This window comes from Choloepus didactylus, chromosome 9, assembly GCF_015220235.1.
Source record: "Choloepus didactylus isolate mChoDid1 chromosome 9, mChoDid1.pri, whole genome shotgun sequence".
Lineage (NCBI taxonomy): Eukaryota > Metazoa > Chordata > Mammalia > Pilosa > Megalonychidae > Choloepus > Choloepus didactylus.
Window position 1 is genome coordinate 20,323,166 of NC_051315.1, and position 20,804 is coordinate 20,343,969.

At 41.8% G+C, this 20,804-nt stretch overlaps 1 protein-coding gene across 1 annotated transcript in view; it reads left to right on the forward strand.

The window, feature by feature from the left end:
• GPR39 (G protein-coupled receptor 39) overlaps positions 1-20,804 on the forward strand; it is a 258,562-nt gene that overhangs the window by 219,823 nt on the left and 17,935 nt on the right. The window lies entirely within an intron of this gene.

Below are 20,804 nucleotides of genomic sequence, written 5' to 3' on the forward strand. Positions count from 1 at the left end.
GCAGTGAGCTCCTTCTGTCTGAGCTCTTACAGGGCTCCAGTGATTTAATTAAGACCACACTGAATGGGCAGGGCCACACCTACATGGAAATAATCCAGTCATAGTTATCACCTACAGTTGGGTAGGTCACATCTCTACAGAAACAACCAAGTCCAAAGGTTCCAACCTAATCAACACTAATATGTTGCCCGCCACAAGATTGTGTCAAAGAACATGGTGTTTTGGGGGACATAATACATCCAAACCAGCACACAAGGATTTTTTAAAAATTCTATTATAGTAACATTTATACAACCTATAATTTCTTCTTTTAACCACATTCAATTATTTAATTCAGTACTGCTAATTACATTCACCTTGAAGTGCTACCATCACTACCATCCATTATGAAAATTTTTTCACCATCCCAGATAGAGACTGTGTATATCTGAAGCCTTAACTCCCTATTTCCTACCCTTACCCCACCTCTGGAAACCTAGGTTCTAGATTCTAACTCTGTGAATTTACCTATTGTAATTATTTCATAACAGTGAGATCATACATTGTTTGTTCTTTTGTGTCTGGCTTATTTCACTTAACATGATGTCTTCAGGTACATCTATGTTGTCACATATCAGGACTTCATTCCTTTTTACAGCTGAATAATATTCCACATTTTGTTTATATATTCATCTGTTGCTGGACACTTGGGTTGCTTCCATCTTTTGGCAATTGTAAATGTCACTATAAACATCAGTGTGCAAATATTTGTTCAATCTCTGCTTTCAGTTCTTTTGGGTATATACTAAGAAGTGGGATTGCAGGGTCATATGGTAATTCTATACTTAAGTTTCTGAGGAACTACCACATTGTCTTACACAATGGCATCACCATTTTACATTCCCATCAGCAATGAATGAATGTTCCTATTTTTCCACATCCTCTCTAATATTTGTAATTTTCCATTTTTTAATAGCAGTCATTCCAGTGGGTATGAAATGGTATGTTGTTGTGGTTTTGATTTGGATTTTCCTGATAGCTAATGATGTTGAACATCTTTTCATGTGCTTTTTGGCTAATTGTATATCTTCTTTGGAGAAATACCTAGTCAAGTCTTTTGCTAGTTTCCTAATTGGGGGTTTTGTTGTTGTTGAGTTGAAGGACATTTGTTATTTAATCTGGATAGGTAAACCGTTATCAGATATGTGGTTTCCAAATATTTTATCTCATTGTATAGGTTGTCATTTTACTTTCATGATAACACCCTAACATGAGGTCATGAAGATGCTTCTGTTCATTTTCTTCTAGGAGTTTCATAGTTCTGGCTCTTATATTTAGGTCTTTGATCCATTTTGAGTTGGTTTTTTGTATATGATATGAGGTATCTTTTTTTTTTTTTTTTTTTTTTGGCAGATGGAGGTCTAGTTTTCCTAGCACCATTTGTTGCTGAGACTATTCTTTCCCAGTTGAGTGGTCTTTGTCCCCTTGGCCATAAATGTGAGGTTGATTTGTGAGATCTCAGTTTGATGCCATTGGTGTATATGTCTTTCTTTGTGGCAGTACCCTGCTGTTTTGATTACTGTGGCTTTGTAATAAGTTTTAAGATTAGGAAATGTACATCCTTCAGCTTCATTCTGTTTTCTCAAGATGGCTTTGGCTACTGGGGGTCCCTTACCCTTCAATATAGATTTGGATAATTGGCTTTTCCATTTTTGCAAAGAAGGCTGTTAGAATTTTGATTGGGATTGCATTGAATTGGTAAATCGCTTTGGGTAGAATTGACATCTTAACAATGTTTAGTCTTCCAATCCATGAACACAGAATGTCCTTCTATTTATTTAGGTGTAATTCGATTTTTTTTAAGCAGTGTTTTGAGTTTTTCCATGTACAAGTCTTTCATATCCTTGGTTAGATTTATTTCTAGGTCTTTGATTCTTTTAGTTGTTATTGTGAATGGAATTTTTTCTTGACTACTTTTTCTGATTATTCATTCTAGTGTACAGAAACACTACTGATTTTTGGGTGCTGTTCTTATCCCCCCCCCCCATGTTTCTGAATTCATTTACTAGCTCTAGGAGCTTTTTTTGTGGATTTTTCAGGATTTTCTGTATGTAGGATCATGCCATCTGCAAATAGGGAAAGTTTTACTTCTTTTCCATTTTGAATGCCTTTTATTTCTTTCTCTTGCCTAATTGCTCTGCCTAGAACTTCCAGTATGGTGTTGAATGACAGTGGTAACAGTGACTATCCTTGTCTTGTAGAGAGAAAGCTTTCAGTCTTTCACCATTAAGTCTGATGCTAGCTGTGGGTTTTTTCATATATGCCCTTTTCATGTTGAGGAAGTTTCCTTCTATTCCTCATTTTCCAAGTGTTTTTATCAAGAAGGGGTGCTGGATTTTGTCAATTGCCTTTTCTGCATCAAGTAAGATGATTGTGTATGTATTTTTAAAATTCATTCCGTTAATGTGAGGTATTATAATTGATTTTCTTTGGATGAATCAACCTTGCATAACTGGGATAAATCCTGTTCAGGTTTGTTAATGCTTCACTGAAGGATGGCTGATGGCATCCGGAAAACCTCTGTTAACTGGGAAGGCACATGGCTGGCACCTGCTGATCCTGGGTTGTGTTCCAGCTCCTCTCTCAGCTCCTGTGCATTCTTCAAAATGTTTCTCTTGGGGCATTTTGTCCTCTCTTAACTTCTCCAGAGCAAACTCTAGGCTACTATCTCGAAAGTGTCAGCAAAAGTCTGCTTTCAACAGCCATTCCCCAAATGTCTCTCTCAGCTGCTCTCCAAAATGTCACTCTAAGCTGGTCTTAGCTTCTTCTGTCTGTAAGCTCTTTTATAGAACTCCAGTGATTAAATCAAGAACTATGCTGAATGGGCAGGGCCACACCTCCATGGAAATAATCTAATCAAAGCTATTACCCATAGTTGAGTGGGTCACATCTCCATGGAAACAACCTAATCCAAAGATTCCAACCTAATCAACATTAATATGTCTGCCCCCATAAGATTGCATTAAAGAACATGGCGTTTGAGGGGACATAATACATTCAAATGGGCACAAATCCCACTTCATTTTGGTGTATAATTCTTTAAATGTGCTGTTGGATTTGATTTGTTAGTGTTTTGATGGGGATGTATATTCATAAAAGTTACTGGTTTGTAATTTTCTTTTCCCGTGGTATCATTATCTTGCTTTGGTATTAGAGTGATGGCCTGAAAGGATGAATTAGGGAGCATTCCCGCCTCTTAATATTTTTGGAAGAGTTTGAGCAGGTTTGGTGTTAATTCTTTTTGGAAAGTTTGCTGAAATTCCCCTGTGAAGCCATCTTGTCATGGGCTTCTTCTTGTTGGGAAGTTTTGATTATTGATTCAGTCTTTTTACTAGTTATTGTTAAGAGATCTTCTATTTCTTCTTGAGTCAGGATAGGTAGTATGTGTGTTGCTAGAAATTTTTCCGTTTCTTCTAGGTTATCTAATTTGTTGGCATGCAGTTGTTCATAGTGTTCTCATCTAATCCTTTTTATTTCAGTGGGGGCAGTAGTAATCGTCCCCTTTTAATTTCTGATTTGTTATTTGTGTCTTCTTTCTTTTGTTTTTTATCAGCCTAGCTAAAACTTTGTCAATTTTATTAATCTTTTCAAACAACCAACTTTTGGATTTGTTGACTGTCTACTGATTTTTTAAAATTCTCTGTTTCATTTATCCCCACTCTAACATTTGGTAATTCTTCCCTTCTGCTTGCTTTGGACTTAATAGGCTCTTCTTTTTCTTGTTCTTCTGGTTTTAAGGTTAGGTCTCTGGTTTGAAGTCTTTGTTCTTTTTTATTGTAAGCATTTAGAGATATTAATTTCCCTCTCAGCACTGCCTTTGCTGCATCCTGTAAGTTTTGTGCTGTTGTATTTTCATTCACGTCAACATATTTCCTTATTTCCCTTGGAATTTCTTCTTTAACCCATTAGTTGTTTAAGAGTATGTTGTTTAATTTCCATGTATTTGTGAATTTTGCATTTCTCTCTCTGCTGTTGGCTTCTCGCTTCATTCCTTGTGGCTGGAGAAGATATGTTGTATGATTTCAGTACTCTTGAATTTATTGAATTGTTTTATAACCTAAGATATGGTCTGTCCTGGGGAATGATCCATGTGCACTTGAGAAGAATGTTCATTCTCTTGTTGGGTGAGGTGTTCTGTATATTCTGTTACGTCTGGTTGGCTTAGAGTATCATTCAAGTCTTGTATTTCCTTATTGATCTTCTAACTAGGTTGTCTTTTCATTAACGAAAGGGGTGTATTAAAGTCTTCTACTATTAATTAATGTAGGACTGTCAATTTCTCCCTTCATTTCTATCTGTATTTGCTTCATATATTTTAAGGCTCTGCTGTTACGTGAATATATATTTATAATTGTTACATCTTCTTTTTGAATTGACCCTTTTAACAGTATATAATGAACATCTTTGTCCTTCTTAACAGTTTTTGCCTGAAAGTCTATTTTATCTGATATTAGTATAGCTACCCCAGCTCTCATTTGTTTACTACTTACGAGAATTATTTTTTTTTCATGCTTTTGCCTTGATCCTACTTATGTCTTTGAATTTAAGGTGAGTCTTCTGTAGATAGCATTTAGTTTTTTATCCATTCTGCCAATCTCTGCCTTTTGACTGGAGAGTTTAATCCATTTACATTTAAAGTTGCTACTGATAATGCAGGACTCCCGAGCTCTGCCATTCTGCTATTTAGGTTTTGTAAGTCTTATACCTCTTTTGTCCCTCAATTCTGCTGTTAATGCCCTCTTTCAAACTACTTGATTTTTTGTGTTGTGCCATATTGAGTCCCTTCTCATTTCTATCTGGATACATTTTTAATCTGTTTCCTTGTGGTTGCCATGGGGTTAAAATTTAATATTCTAAATATATAACAATCATATTTGATCTGATACCCACTTAAACTTCAATAGCATATACATACACTGTTCATACATTCCTCCATACCCATCTTTTTTTGTACTTGTTACAAATTACATCTTTGGTCATTGTATGTCCAAAACCATAGACTTAACATTACTTTTTTTGCACCTGCATTTTAGTACCTGTAGGAAGTAAGAAGACTTACATATAAAAAAATACAATAGTATTGGCATTTATAATTACCTAAATTGTTATGACCAGAGGTCTTTATTTCTTTATGCCACTTTAAACCATTGTCTAGTGTCCTTTCATTTCAGTCTGAGTATCTTTAGCATTTTTTGTAGGGCAGGCCTAGTGGTGATGAATCCCTCAGCTTTTGTTTATCTGGGAATATCTTGATCACACCCTCATTGTTGAAAGAAAATCTTACTGGATATAAAATTCTTGGATGGCAATTGTTTTCTTTCAGCCCTTTAAGTATTTCTACCCACTGCCTTCTTGTCTCCGTTTCTGACAAGAAGTTGCCACTGAATCTAATTGGGACTCCCTTGTTCATAACAGGTAGCTTTTTTTTTTTTTTTTTCCACTTGCAGCTTTCAGAACTCTCTCCTTGTCCTTTGTAATCAACAGTTTGATCAATATGTGTTGGGGCATATTATTCTTTATGTTTATTTTGTTTGGTGTTCTCTGGACTTCTTGGATGTGCATGTTCACGTTTTTTGCTAAATTTGGGAAGTTTTCCGTCATTATTTCTTTGAATATTTTTCTGTACTTTTCCCTTTTTTTCCCTCCTTCTGGGACTCCCCTAATTCCTATATTAGTATACTAGATGGTGTCTCAGAGGTCTCTTAGTCTATTTTTACTTTTAATAATTTTTTCTCTCTGCTCCTCAGCCTGACTCATTTCAATTATCTTGTCTTTTAGTTCACTGGGTCTTTCTTTTGCCATCTCCAGCCTGCTGTTGAAACCTTCCTGGGCATGTTTCATTTCAGTTATTGTGGTCTTCAACTCTAGTAGTTCTGTTTGGTTCCTTTTTAAAATTTTTCTCTCTTGAGATTCTCATAGTGTTCATTCATTGTTTTCCTGATATCCTCTAGTTCTTTCTCTGTATTTTCCTTCATCTCCTTGAGCATATTGAGGATTGTTTTTTAATGTCATTCTCCAGTGTGTCCACAGTCTGGTCTTCATTGATGTTTTCTGGATTTTTGTTCTCTTCCTTTGGATGAGCCATTATTTCTTGTTTATTTGATTGTCTTGTACTCTTCATGCACACTGCACATTTGAATATTTGAAAATGTTGACTCTGAGGAAGTGTACTGTTCTTAAGTCTCCCTGAGGCCTTTGTCTAGCTTTGGAACAATGGCCACCCTCAGAGATGGGCCATCGCGATGCTGAGTAGCCCATTAAAACCTGCCGTCAGTGATTGTCCTGTGTCCCCCCTCCTCAAGGTCTTGGGGAACTGGATTTTCATTTTACTGGTGACAGCAATGTGCACCAGGGTCTGGACCCTCTTTCTGCTGCAAGAGTGGGGGATGGGCACCAGATACCACCTTGTGGAGACAGCAGTTTAGTGGTATTTACCGTAATTCACCAGCTTCTTCCTCCTACTCTTCCCTGGGTACTCTTCAATGTTCTAGTGGACTCTGGAATTTCAAAATAGTTGATTCAGACAGTTCCTGCCTGTCTAATAGTTGTACTGGTGGAGGGACTGATTCCGGGAGCTTCCTTCTCTGCCATCTTCCTACAGTTTTCGTCTCATCTTTTAAAGCAGCTGTTAGCTCCCTCCACTGCTAGGCTGGGGCAGGGTGAAGGAGGAGGCTGGGTGGAATCATTGAGCACTTGAGATGGCATTTTCCTGACATGAGGTAGCTCATTACTGAGGACCTCTGCACAGAGCTGGGTTTTCATGACTGACCTCTTAGTGGTATTCTGGGAAATCAGCCAGCATCACAGGCCCAAATGGGCCTTACAAATAAATAAGTAAGTGAATACATAAGGGTGGAGGATTGCTATTCTTTAGAGAGAGGTGAGAGTGTATTTCGCAGTGTGAGATGCTATAGAGAGGCACCTGGGATGTTTTATTTGAAACCCAGCCATGGGAAGGCACATGCCAGCAGGAAATGGATTTTTAGTAGGCAGGCTACCAGGCCCTTAGAGAGCTCCAAGATGCTGTACTCTACCCAGATGCTAGGAATGGGGTGGAAGGGAAAATTCAGGCTTGTTTTACCTCTTTGTCAGCTGCACTCTGCAACTCTTATCAGGACAGTCGTCTTCCCTGTCAAGAGTACTAAGAGCTGCCATTGACTTAGCTAGCACTTATTAGGTGCCGGGTTGTGCTGTGGGCTTTGCATATGTTAGCTCTTGGAATACTTTGAGAACTGTGGTATTAGCCTAGTTCTTACGTATAGGTAAAATGAGGCTCAGAGAAGTGAAGTCACAGAGTTAGGAACCAAAAGGTGGAACTGGGTTTGGAACCCAGGTCTAGTTTTAACTCTCAAATCACGATCATTCTAGATGGCTTCCCAGGCAGGGGTGCATCCTGCTGCTCACAGCCTAGGCCCAGCAGGGGGAGTTTCAGATTCATTTAATGCCCCAGGTTCAGGTTCTGACGATGAGTTTAGCTGCCCTTGGCAACTCTGATCAGAATCACTGCAGTCCCTTTCAAGCTGGGGACCTGGCACTGTTCTCTGCCAGTGTACCCTGTAGTCTCTGCTCTGTCCTTGGCATGGTCTTTTTACAAACAAGTCTGGTTGGGTCCCAGTCCTCCTTGCAGAGTGACCCTGCTCCCCAGCCTTAACGGGAGGACGGTCATGCTGTTCTGCCTGACCTGCAAGATGCAGCCTTTGTGTCCTGTCCTAAGGTACCTGTCCAAAAGCATCTTTAGCTCACCCCCTTACACTCCAGGCAGATGACTTTCCAGCTGTTTCCCTGAACCTCCCATGCTCATATAATTTAGTGCAAGTCTGATTTCCTTGTTCTAAAATGCCCTCCCTTTCCCCCATTCTACTTCGTGTCTTAGTTTCCTAGAGGTGCTATAACAAAAGTGCCACAAGCTGGATGACTTATAAATAAAAATAAAATAGAAATTAATTGTTTCACAAATCTGGAGCCTAGAAACCCAAAATCTGTGGGGGAGAATCCTTCCTTGCTCTTTCTATGTTCTGGTAGTTTGCTAGCAATCCTTGGGCTTAGATCTCTTTCTTAGAGGTTGGTGTTCTCTCTTGTAGTCTGCCTGTCTGTCTTGGCCCAGTTTTCCCCTTCTTATATGAATACCAGCTTTATTGGATTAGGGCCCACCATAATCCAGTTTGACCTCATTTTAACTAATCCCATCTTCAAAGGTCCTTTTTTCAAATAGGGTCACATACATGGGGCCTGGGGTTAGGACTTGTACATATTTCTTTTGGTGACAAAATTCAGCCCCTAATACTTCATCTCTGCAGTACCTGCCTGCTCGTCCTCCAAAAGTTGGCTTAAACATCCCTTGCCTGGAAAGCTTTTCCTGACTTTTGCAAGACGGTTAGTGCTTTTATGATAATTGTTCCCTGTCTGCCTCACCACTGGACTGTTGAATGAATGTGAATAGCTCACCCTTTTGGCTACAGCCTATCTGTCAGATCTACACAGGGTCTCTAACTGTTCATAAGCTCCCTGTGCTTTGTTCATTTCTTTGGGTTAGGGCAAACTGGTCCAGAGTAACCTCAGCTTGAATACCACAGCTGTCAAGTAACCCAAGTTTCCTAGGCAGAGTCATCGTGCAGGAACCTCCTGCGCCAATTAAGATCCAGTAGCTGCTACAACAAACAACTCCAAATGTATCATGTGTGACAGCTTGATAGAAGTTTATTTCTCACTGATGTCAAATCCAAAGTGGGTGTTCCTCATTGGCAGCCAGCTTCCCCAAGTGATGATTCAGATATCCAGGAAACTTCCATCCTGTGGAACTGCCTTAAAGAACACATGGCTTCTCAGGTGACTGAGCTTGTCGGCATCAGGACAGCAGAAGGGAAAAGGGCATTGAGTAATAAGTGTAGGAAATTCTGAGGGCCAAGGTTGCAGCATGTGCAGTCACTTCCACCTGCATTCTGCTGGCAAGAATTCAGCACATGACCATACCTGGTGTCCAGCGAGGCCAAGCAGTGAAGTCTTTCTGTGGGCCCACAGATGAGGAGATGGGTTTGGTGCACTGTTGGCCAGTCTCTGCTGCACTATTTATCTCACAATGGTACAGTCTGCAGGATTTGGAAGCACTGTTTTCTGAGTCGAGGTCAAGTGCCTCTTCTTAAATCCCTGTGGGAGGAAGTGGTTCAGAACAAGCCATCACTTCCATCTTGCTCCACCATTGGCTGCATCCGACATCCAAGGATTTGCTAGTGACTGGCTACTGGATTTTTCAGGTTTCTTTTATGTAGCTGTCAAAGATTCCTGACCTTGCCAGGTGGTGAAGATAAATGGCCAAGTTGGCCTGTTGCGAATAACTCAGGCACAACACTTTCCCATCCCAATCCTCTAGAAGCAGCTATCTCTTGCCTTAGATTTTATTGTCAAATGGCCCAGCAAGTGCAAGTTTAGGTGAGAAATCAGTAGACCTCAGAACAATGGGGAGAAGCTAAGTCATTTGCGTATCTCAGCCTGGCTCAATTAAGTGTCTTTGTCCATCTCTTGTGTTTGTTATGACCAATTTTCTTCTAGGAAACTGCTCTGGAGGCTTCTTTGAAGACCTAGCTTACTGACTTGCTAACTAGACCCTTCCTTCAAGACATGGCTCCAAGCACTACTCTTTCAAGAAACTATATCAGATATTGCCACTTTCACCTGAGAATGCTCAGACGCTCTGTCCTCACAGCATCTGGGACCTGAATTAATTCTGAAAAATTATTGAAATTTCCTTGCATTCATTCGGAAGTAATTTCCTTTGGCGGGCATCGGCATGTGGTAAACATCTTATATTTCCCTTCCTCAAGGGCAGTTAGTGAAGTGTTTGATTTGAGACATTAGCCTTTTTATCATGCCAAGTCAATTTAATGCCCTCACAACCAAAAGCTGAGCGTCCCTTCTACTCATGTACTTATACTACTGAATTATAAGCCTAAAGGCAAACCAATGCCTGGGTTCAGTGCACATTTCCCTTTGCCCAGAAACTGCTCCTGCTCTTGGTTGTCCTAGTGTTTCTTTCCATCTGTCCAGTGTTGTGGTGCACTGCACAGACATTTCTAAACCAGCATGGCAATCTCTAGGGGCTCAGGCAAGATCAGTTTTTTTCCAAGAAGCAAGACCCAAAGATCTTAATGCTTTTACCTTTCCCAGCTTTCCTTCTCAGAACCAAATTACAGTTTGCTCTCCATCTTAGCAACTTCCCCTGCATTCATGCGTCTTGCCCTCACTGGCTTTGGCTCCTTTTTCTCCCCTAGTCTTGGTTGATTTGTTTTGTGTTTGTGTGTGACATGAGAGGTGCATTTAATATTTGCTGACCCTGTGTTTTTAATTAGATCCTGTTTTAATCACTTCCTACAAAGAAATTTTTGCTTACTCTAAGACATGCAGGTGGTTCTATGCTCCCTGCTAAAAGCTATCTGTCACACTTAGATCTGCAATTGTTCTGGAATTGATTTTTGCGTGTGGTTTCAGGTTAGGGAGCAATATTTATTTTTGCCATTTGGATATCCAGGTGATCAAACACCATGTATTGAAAAGTCCATTCTTCACCTACTGTTCTGAAGTGTCACTTTGTCATAAATTAGGTGACTATACACCTGGGGGTATATTTCTGGATTCTCTCTTATGGTCCATTGCTCAATTTGTCTGTTCCTGTTTCAATATAATGCAGTCTTTATTATAACTTTATAATAGGTCTTGATAACTGGTAGTGTAAGTTTTTTGTTTGTTTGTTTCTGTTTTTTACCTTTGTTCCCCATCCTCAAGTTTGCCTTAGCTATTCTAAGCCCTTTGCATTTCTGTATAAATGTTAGAATCACCTTGCAAATTTCTACAAATGATCTGCTGGAATTTTGATTGAGATTGTGTTGAATCTATAATTTATTTGGGAAGAATTTACATCTTGATAACATTGTGTTTTCTAATCCATGAATATGGTAAATCTCTTTTTATTTAGGCTTTCTTTAATTTCCTCTCAGTAATGTGTTTTAATTTTCAGTGTTGAGATTGTAACAGTGTTTTAGATTTATTCCTAGATATGTTATGTGGGTATTTTAAAAATGCTATTGTAAAATCTACAGTTTTTAAGTGACTTTGAATTCTGGGACTTTGCTAAATTCACTTATTAATTTTTATGGTTTCTCTGTAGAAGCTTTTGGATTTTCTATATACAGTCATGTTATCTGAATGACAATATTTCTTTCTCTTCAATCCTTTTGCTTTTTATTTATTTTTCCTGTCTTATTGTACAGGCTGCTGATCCAATTTTCTCATACTCAAAATATTCTGGCAGTTACGTGGGATAATGACATATTTTAAAAACCTTTTTTTTTTTTTTTTTTTTTTTAAAAAAAAAAAAAAGGCCCTTTGAGAGATTTTCAAAGTGCAGAAAACTTGCTCAACTAAGCCTGTGATTCTTTTGGTATCAGCTTAAACTTTTCCTTCTCCAGGAGGGAAGCCCTCTGCAGCTGGGGCTGGGGAGTGAGGATTATGTCTCATCTGAGATGATTAAGCACCACCCTTATGACATGAAGTTAAAATTACATGTTTTTGAATTTGTCTTCCCTGCTGAACTGTAAGCCTCTTAATGGCAGAGACTGCAGTGTTTGTTGCTGTATCACCATCACTTAGCACAGCATGTGACATATCCTTTGCTCTCGGTAAATGTTAACTTAACATCATTGTTCTCATCCTTAACTCCATCCTGATCCTTGTCCTCGGCCGCATCATCTCAATACTGCAGCATGGCCCTGATCAATATCCTGGTCTGTTGCATTATTTAATTAACTGTCTTTCCCACCATATCCTATTGTCTCAAGGGCAAACATCTTTTTCATACTTGCAATGCCAGTGGTGAATGGTGTCTACCATGTAAGAGACATTTAATAAAGGTGTGAAGGAGTGAACAAGCAAATGAATAAATGAATGAACGGATGGCAGAGTAGCCCTCCCTATGAGAAACTGAGGTCCGTACAGAATGACTTGGGTAGCAACTTTCACTTACTTGTGCTGCAGCATTGTAGGCCTAATGCCCAACTAATGTGTGATTTCCCTTTGCCCAGATGCTCTGCTTGCCATTAATCCTTCTAGTGTATATCTCCATCCATCCAGAATTGCAGTGTCCTATGGGGCTCTCCTAAATCATTATTAAGCTCCGGGAGCTGAAGAAAACTCAAGCCAAATAATTTCCTTGCTGCAATTATGAAGACCACATCTTGATAATTTTTTTTTTTAAACAAAAATTCCTTCAGCTTTTTTCTCCTTCTGAAAATCAAAGTAAAGTTTGCTTTCCACCTCAGGCATTCTGCCTACATCTCTTCCCTCCCTGGTTCTGCTCATCCCATTCCCCACTCCCACCCCCACCTTGGTTGCTTTGCTGTTCTGAAACTTGAGGGGAACATTTTAAGCTTTTCAGACACCATGGATTTAATTGCATTTGTAAAGACCTTTTAAGAGCTTGAGAAAGACCTGTTTTTCATGATCTGTCATCAGCAGCTGTGGTAACTCAGCCAGGAGCTCAAAGTCTTGAGACCTGCACTGCACACATTTGAAAAGAGAATGAAGCCCTGCAGGGTGCTTCTCCGGAATCCCTCATCTCCCACAGGCAGTTGACTTTCCTAGTTTCAGCCTCACCTGGAAACCCGCGTTTTCTTTGGTGTTATCTTTAACTCGTATGCCTTTCTTTCAGGCATCATTGCACACTGCCTTCCCATCTAAAAAATCCAGTTCCACCCCACAGAGGCTGTGCTTTGTTGCAGAGCAGGCCTGGGGCGAGTTAATGCCAGCTGACTTGAGAATTGCAGGGATGGGGATAGGGCCAATTAATCAGCGAGATCAGGGCCTCCCTAAATGCCAGCTCTTCCTGCAGGGCTGGCCGGTCACTAATTGTAGCTGCAGTCCCATTCTCTCCTCCCACCCCTAAATAAACACATCTACCCAGTTATGGGGATCTGATGCTAGTTGCTCCCTGAAGCAGTGGCTCTATTTAATTCAAATCTTGCTTTTTAGAGGCTCACGTCTAAGTCTTCTCAAGGCAAAAGTCTTGATCCTGTTTTCCCACTGTTTTGAGTTGGGCCAGGACTGGGGTAAGGCAAGCTGGGCCCCAGGGATACAAATTTAAGGAGGCACTGGCTCTCAGGTGCCCACCTTGCTTTTGCCGGACCCTGAGAGTGAGAGCCTCCTTAAATGTCGTGCCCTACACACCTGGCTCCTCTCACCCTAGTCCCAGCCCTGGTTTTGACTCAATTATTGCTTCCTTAACATGGATTAAGAAATCAGGTGAAATTCACAGGAATGCAGAGAGCCTTCCCACTTCTGAAAATCTTCCCTATGATCCTTTTACTGAACCCTGAAATCCCACCACTGGTTTGTCACCCTACCCCTCTATATAAGAGCTACTATTTACTGAGAGTTTGTTCTATGCCAGGTTCTCAGCTAGGTCCACTCTTGATTATTTGTCATTTTCCCGATGCCCAAAAACTGCACCTAGAAGAGATTGTCCTTTGCTGAAACATTAATTGGCAGAGCCAGGATCTGGCCCAAGTCTGTCTGACTCCAATTCTGTACTCCCTGAGCTGCCCTTTACACCCGGGAGGACACCTGTCACCCCGCAGGGTGAAATCATCCATGTTTCTCAGTGCGAGGGATTTGAGTGGGTGGGGGGGGGAGAGGAGAGAAGCGTTAGGAGCACCCGGGGGGCCAGGAAAGCAGTGGAGAGAGGAGATTCTGGAGGTAATAGGAAGGGAAGTTTCCGAGAAGCTTCACTCTCTCCCGTGACCTGTTCACAGTGGGGTTTTAAGGTTGATCCTGGCTGTAAATGTGAGACAGAGAAGAGGACACTGGGCCAAGCTGAGTCCCCGTGGACCCCTTTGGAAGGGGACAGCCTTCTCTCTGCCCCTGCCCCTGCCCTCTGCCTGGCAGCAGGCCTGCCTTGCACTGGGGCCAGAGAATGAGTGCCCCCTTTTGCCTTGTTCACTGAACTGTCACTCTACATTCTCCTCAGTAACCTGCTCATGCCTTGTCCTCCTGGGTACACTTTTCCACCAGCAAAATCCTACTTCCACCTCCAGGCGCTTTGGGAACATCATCTCTCTAAGAAACTCTTTAGCCTCTTACTCTTTCCCTCATTTTCTTGGGAATGAATGGTTCTCTCTCGGTTTGATTTCTCAGGATCTCCCCTTGTAGGGTTGTTCATTATACCAGGGTCAGTCTCTCATCCAGTCTGAGTTCCTTGAGGGCAGAGCCTGGGCTGAGGCTACAGAGCACAAGGATTAAAGGCTTTGGAAACTTCTAGAACTTCTAGAACTCGCTTGCCTCAGTGCTTCTCTGCAGTGTTCCGGTGGTACCTCATGCATAAATCTAGGATTTCTCTGCCTCATTCCCATTTAAAGAGAATGTTTTCTCACTAAACTTGTTTTTATATAAATGTATAAGGTGGAAATTGAAACTCCCTTCCCTTTTCCCAATTCCACTTCCTGGGGGTATGCACTCTTGAGTTTGGTACCCTTTCTTGCAGCACAGATACACATGCAGACACATTGCTTTGTTTTTTCCAAAAGCAGGTCAACCTATGCACATGGATTCCTTTTTCCTTGTAGTGCAATGTGGCCTTGGGCCCATTTCAGAGCACAGACAACTGTCTGATTCGTTTAATGGTTAGGTGTACCAAAATTATTAAATATAAATCCTTTGTCGATGGATATTTGGGTTGTGCCAATCTTTTCTGGCAGTGAGCTTGCCTGTGCCAAAATATTTGCACATTTATGTAGGGATTTTTATGGCTTACAGCCCTAGAGATTGAGTTCCTGGGGCAAATTGTATGCACTTTGGATTTTGGAGGATGTTTACAAAGCTGTCTCCAAGGGGACCGAGCAGGCTTTGTCTTTGAACAGTGAAGGGGAATGCTTCTGCCCCACTTCCATATCTGCACCTCACTAACACTGTATGTATCAATCTTGAAACCTGTTGCCATTGTTAAAGGTAAAAAATGAGATCCCATGGCTGTCTTGACTTACATTTCCTTCAGTATTAGTAAGTTAACTATTTGTTTGTATGTTTATTGCTGCTAGAATTGCCTCTTCATGTGCTTTGTCTGTTTTTATTTTGGACTATTGGTCTTTTCCTATTGATTTCTAAGGGCTCTTCTTATATGGGTACATTAGATATTTATTTGTCAGATGTATAGGAAATGATTTCCCCAGGTTGTCTTTTCATTTTTCTTGGATTCTTTCTGTTGTTTTTAAGAAAGACTTTTTGTATTTATACACTTGGTAAAATTTCAGGTTTCTCTGAATTGTAAAATAGGAGCATAAGCTTTGAACTGAGACTGTTACTGGACCAAGGCGGTGGATTGTTTTGCCGGATGTGCTCAAATGACCAATTCCTGAAATACTGTTTCACAGAAAGAAAGAGTTTATTCTAGGTGCAAAGCAGAAGAACAGCTGGCCTATCAGTCTAAGATCTGTCTCCCTGAACTGCAATAATTCTGATAATCTTATAGTATCAAAAGATAGGTAGGTTTTAGGATAATGAGTACAGTGTCCCCAGATATAATTAGAAGTTATCTAATTGTTGAGCATGTGCAGATTGATTACATGCTTAGTTACAGAACATATGTAAGAAAATGGTGGCCTTAATATGATGTTGGACTGATTTTTAGTAATATAAGGAGGTGTAGGTGACTGATGGGTTCAAATCTAAGCTACTGCACTTGTCAGGCAGGCCCATTTTGGTTAGATCCAGCTTTGATTATCAAGATAACTTTGGGCTTGAAGTGGGCTAATTCTGGGCTGACCCAAGACCCTTCATTAATAAACATTAGGGGCTGTCTTTAGTGATCATAAGACTTTAAAGTCGAAAAACTGGATAAATGGGTATATGTGAAGGTTAGTCACAAGGTTTTTACAATCACAAGGGCAGAAAATAAAGGCTATACAATCATTATCAGAGATCAAGGCAGCTGGATTATAATTCAGGTTTCAGGTATTTCCCTCTGTCTACTCTAATACACCAGAAAGTAAAAAGGAATATCTGTGTAATGATACAGTAACCATAATGAGTCCTTAAATCCTAACTTATTGGTTATAAGACCTGAATTTAAACACAGACCACACAGCTCATTCTGGAGCCTTGGATAAGGCCCCTAACTCTCTGAGCTTTAGTGTTTTCACCAGTTATTTAGGAGCAACGCTAGGAATAAATGAGACAATTGCACAGAGTCAGGATTGACAAAAATGGGGGGAATTAACAGAGAACTACCCCTGGGAGCTGGAGCTAGTCTCTCATGGAAAGTGCTGCTCTGCCTTCCACTCTTCGCCTCTTCTGAGGGCCTTCTCGAAAACTCTCCACTGTGGTCTGGGGAACTGATTCTTCTCAATATGCCCCGCTCCTTTCCCCTATGCCAGGAAAAGCCGGGTGCAAACATTCTGTCTGGTTCCCCTCTGATTCACTGGGGACATGGAAAAAGAAGGCATCCCTGAGTTAAATGAGAAATCCTGGCCGTGGCCCAGCCTTCACCTGCTTACATTGCTGAAACTTGCTGAAACTCATTTCAGCCTTGGATCAATTTGCTAGATTTTCATTTAGTTTTCAAGTTGTTCATTCCCTCTTTTGCTCAGACTAGTAATTTCAGTGGCTGTGTTATACTTTTCGAGATGTTGCTTCAAAAGCATTACAAAGCATTAAAGTACATTTAGTGCTGAATTGTCACTTAAGATTATTGCAGGAAATTAGGGCTTTCTCGATCCTAAATGTGACAAGAGATTGAGAACACAGCTTCTATTATGACTAAATGGGGACAAAGAGTAAGGATGTGTTAAGTACACAGCCACTTCTTGGGTGGGAGTCAGAAATCGGGGTTGGGGGCTGGGCTAGGGGACTGAGGAGGGATGTGTAGAGCTCCCTTGCCATCTGAGCAGGGCACAATCTGGGGTTTAAGAGGGGACCCAGACTTTGGGTCCCAGGTGGGTTTTCTTATCACACCTTTCCACCCCACCATCTTTAGTATCTCCCTCACCATGATCTCCAGCTTCACTTATTGTCAGGCTGCTGGAGGCCCCCACAGAATGGAGGGGCGTTTGGAAGGTGGGAGGGAGGCGAGGGCACGGGCCTTCCCTGCGGCCTATAGTATTTGGGGATGAGGGGAGCCTACCCTTGTGTCTCTCTTGGTTAGAGGCAGAAATCCGCAAAGGTGACGGTGGAGGCAATGGTTGTGGTGCAGTGTAGCTGCTGCAGGGGCTGACTGGGGGGTCAGTTGGGGAACCAACTCGGACCCGCAGAACTGGGCTCGGCACGTGCACCCCTGCCATCCGCCGAGCCACTCTGGCCCTGTGCCCCCACTGGATAATTTTCCAGTGTACTGTGTTTCTCATTTCAGTTCTGCAGCTGAGGATGTTTTCTTCTTGACTTGAGGTGGGGCCTGAGGTCACTGAGGGCATCCGTGGACCCTCACGTGTGCCTGGGATCAGAACCAAACTTGGGGTGGGATCAGGCCACGGGTGTCCTCAGCAGCCAGACAGGCTCCCAGCAATTTCAGGCGCTGGAGGGGATGACAGAAATCCAGGGAAAGGTTTGGCAAGTGTGGGGTGTGGCCTCACAGCAGGCTTGTTCGGGCCTTAGCCAGTGTGAGATGGAGCGGGTCTCAGACCCCATCACCCTGCCTCCAGACCACGGCACCCGGCTTTGTCCCAGCAGGGAAGGGGGAACTGACCTGGCCAATGCCTTCCAGGGCAGAGCCCTCCTGGTGGGCAGCATTAGAGATGAGGCCAAAGAGGCCACGAAATCAGGCAGGAGGGATCCCAAGTTCAGGCCAGTGCTGCCCACTCGTGGTGTCTGGTTGCATGCCACGCGTGGGGCACCTCAGGTAAGGGCTTGTGATTTCGCGGTCTGTACCCCTGTAACATGTCTGGAGGCATCACTCTCATGGAGGGGGCGCCCCTCTGGCTGGTGAAGGTTGCACCTACTTCCTCTGCACTGGCCTGGGTAGCCGGGGGGATTTGGTTCCAGAGCTCCTGGTGTCCTCTCCCTGCTCCTGGGTACCTGAGTGACCCTCCCAGCCAGATGTCCCTTTCCACACCCCCCCCCGCCCCCAGCTCTACTTCAGGGCTGCCTCCAACCCCCTGCACCCCCAGCCCCAATGGGAAGCCTGCTCACCACCACCCTCAGTGTCTCCTACGTCCCAGAAAATTGCTTAATTTATATTTCAAAAACCACTATATAAGGAAGCCAAAAAGAATGCTAGTGATCACATTTATTGTCCATACTGGCATGCTTTTTTAAATACATTTTTGAACCTCATATTGAGGTATAACACGCATATTGAGAAATGGACATTTTATAAACTTACTGCTTGATGAACATATTCATGTAATCCTATTCAGAAACAGGGCCTTGATAGTATCTCAGAAAGCATCCCTGTGTCCCCTTCCACTTATTCTCCTCCTCCCTGAGGGTAAAAAGTATCTTGTCTTACAACACCATATATTAGTTTTCCCTGTTTTTGTACTTTGTATACCCGGAGTCCTACCATATGTAATCTTTTATATCTGCCTTCTTCCATTCAACATCATGTTTGTGAGATTCACCCGCGTTGGAGGGTGCAGTTGTGGTCTGCGGATTCTCCCTGCTGTGTATCGTGTATAGTAGCTCTTTGAATGAATATGCCACATATGCATTCTTCTGTAGATGATCTAGATACACATTGTACTGCTGATGAGCTTTGAGTGTAGTTTCCAGTTTGGGACTATTATAGAAAGGTTGCTGTGAACATTCTTGTACATGTCTGTAAATGGATGCACTCTACGCATTTCTGTTGGTATATACCTAAGAGTGGAGTTGGTGAATCCTAGGGTTATTTACGTGTGCAGCTTTAGTAGAGACCGCCAAACTGTTTTCCAAAGTGGTTGTACCAGTTCACGATCCCACCAGCAGTATGAGAGTTCTGGTTGCTCCACAAACTTGTCTACCCTTGATATGTTTTTCACCTTTTTGCATTTTAACCATTCTGGTGAATGTGAGGCCATCTCTCACTGTGGTTTTAATCTGCTTTTCCTTAATGACCCATGATGTCAAGCACCTTTGCATATATTTACTGGCTCTTTGGATGGCCTTGTGAGGGGTGGTGGTGGTGTCTGCTCGAGTCTTTTGCCATTATTTTTTCTACTGGGTTGCCTGTATTTTCCTTAGTGTCTTATGGGACTGCTTTACGTATTCTCTATGTGAGTTCTCTGTTGATGTTGTGACAATTTTGAGGGTAAAGGTGGGGGGAACTGATGATAAATAAGCTGGGGAAACAGCTGTAAATCAGGACAATCCTAGGCACAATGGGAAAACTTGAATGACTAATACACGGTGTGTTGCAATTTTAAGAAGACTTAAAAAAAAGGCACAAAGAACTCAAGGGAAAACAAGGAAAAATGAGCCAAGTTTGCAGGAAACAGCAGTGCTGGGCTCTCACTCTCTTCCTCCGCAGCTTTCTGAAGTTGCTAACCTTCACCGAGTCCAATACGGAGATGGATTTTTATTCCCATGTAATGCTGATCAGCACTCAGTTTTCTATTTGCCCATGATCTTCCTTAGGGTCATTAAACTTCTGACATTTTATGCTTCTCTTAGTCCACCCCCCTTATTGTGTCAAAGGAGAAATAAGCCTAGAATGGTTAAGTGGAATCCCCAAGGTCACAGAGTTGGTTAGAATGGAGCTGGAACTAGAATTTAGATCTACAGTCCTTTTTCTGTAGGCATTTTTATAATTATGCAGTATTTAAATCAATTCATAATACCCTTGACCATGTGCAAGGCATTGGTATGTTGAAACATTGTGGCTTGGAGGGAGGGCGCTGGCCTGGCTGTCAGAGGGCTCAACTTCTGATGGCGTTGTGCTCAGCATTCAACCTCTGTTTTGTTATTGGTTGAACAATAAGGCTCTGCCAGAATGTCCCCTAACATCTCTTCAAACTCTGACTTCTGTATTCCCAAATATCTTGCATGAGGGAATAGAAAGAGTAGTTGTTTTTTGCAGCAGGAAACCAGTAAATAAGAATAGATTTCCTATGAAAGCAAAGGATTGGATTTCTTTAGTTAGTAAAGAGAAAGGAGACAAATCAGTCTTCAAGTAAATAAGGGTCCCAGTGGGATGAGTGGGAGAGAGTAGCTGTCCCTATCTCTCCCTTTTCTACTTCATTTGCTAGATGTTTATTTCCAGCTGGAGGGATTCAGGCTGAACCTGACAGACTGAGTGATGTTACCTTAGAAGGTTGAAGAATCTCTTCTGCAGGTCATTAAATTAAAGACATCTGGATAATTGAGACTTTACAGTTACAAGTAAGAGAAAACCCTCTTCAAACAGGCATAAGCAAAAAAATAAAAAGAACAGGAAAGAAAAGACTTTATTAGCTTTTGTAATTGAAAAGTGTATGGGTGTCCGGTCTGGTAGAATCTAGGCTTGAATTATGTTGTTAGGAATCTGTCTCGCTCTTGCTTGCTTTCTCTTGGCCCTGCTTGCCTTTGCATTGGCATCAGTCTTGGGAAGACTTGCCCCTGTCAGGCAGCCATGGCTTACAGGCTTATGTTTTTATTTTCCCAGACTAGCAACTCCCACAGAGAACATTGCTTTCCCAGTGGTTCCAGCCAATATCCAAAGGCTGGCTCTAGTTGGTCTGATTTCAGTCCCATATCCTTCTCCGAACTAATCACTGAGACTTAGATTGGCCAGTCCTTCTCCATCTAACCACCTTTGGGAATGCTGATTGAGGTCAGGT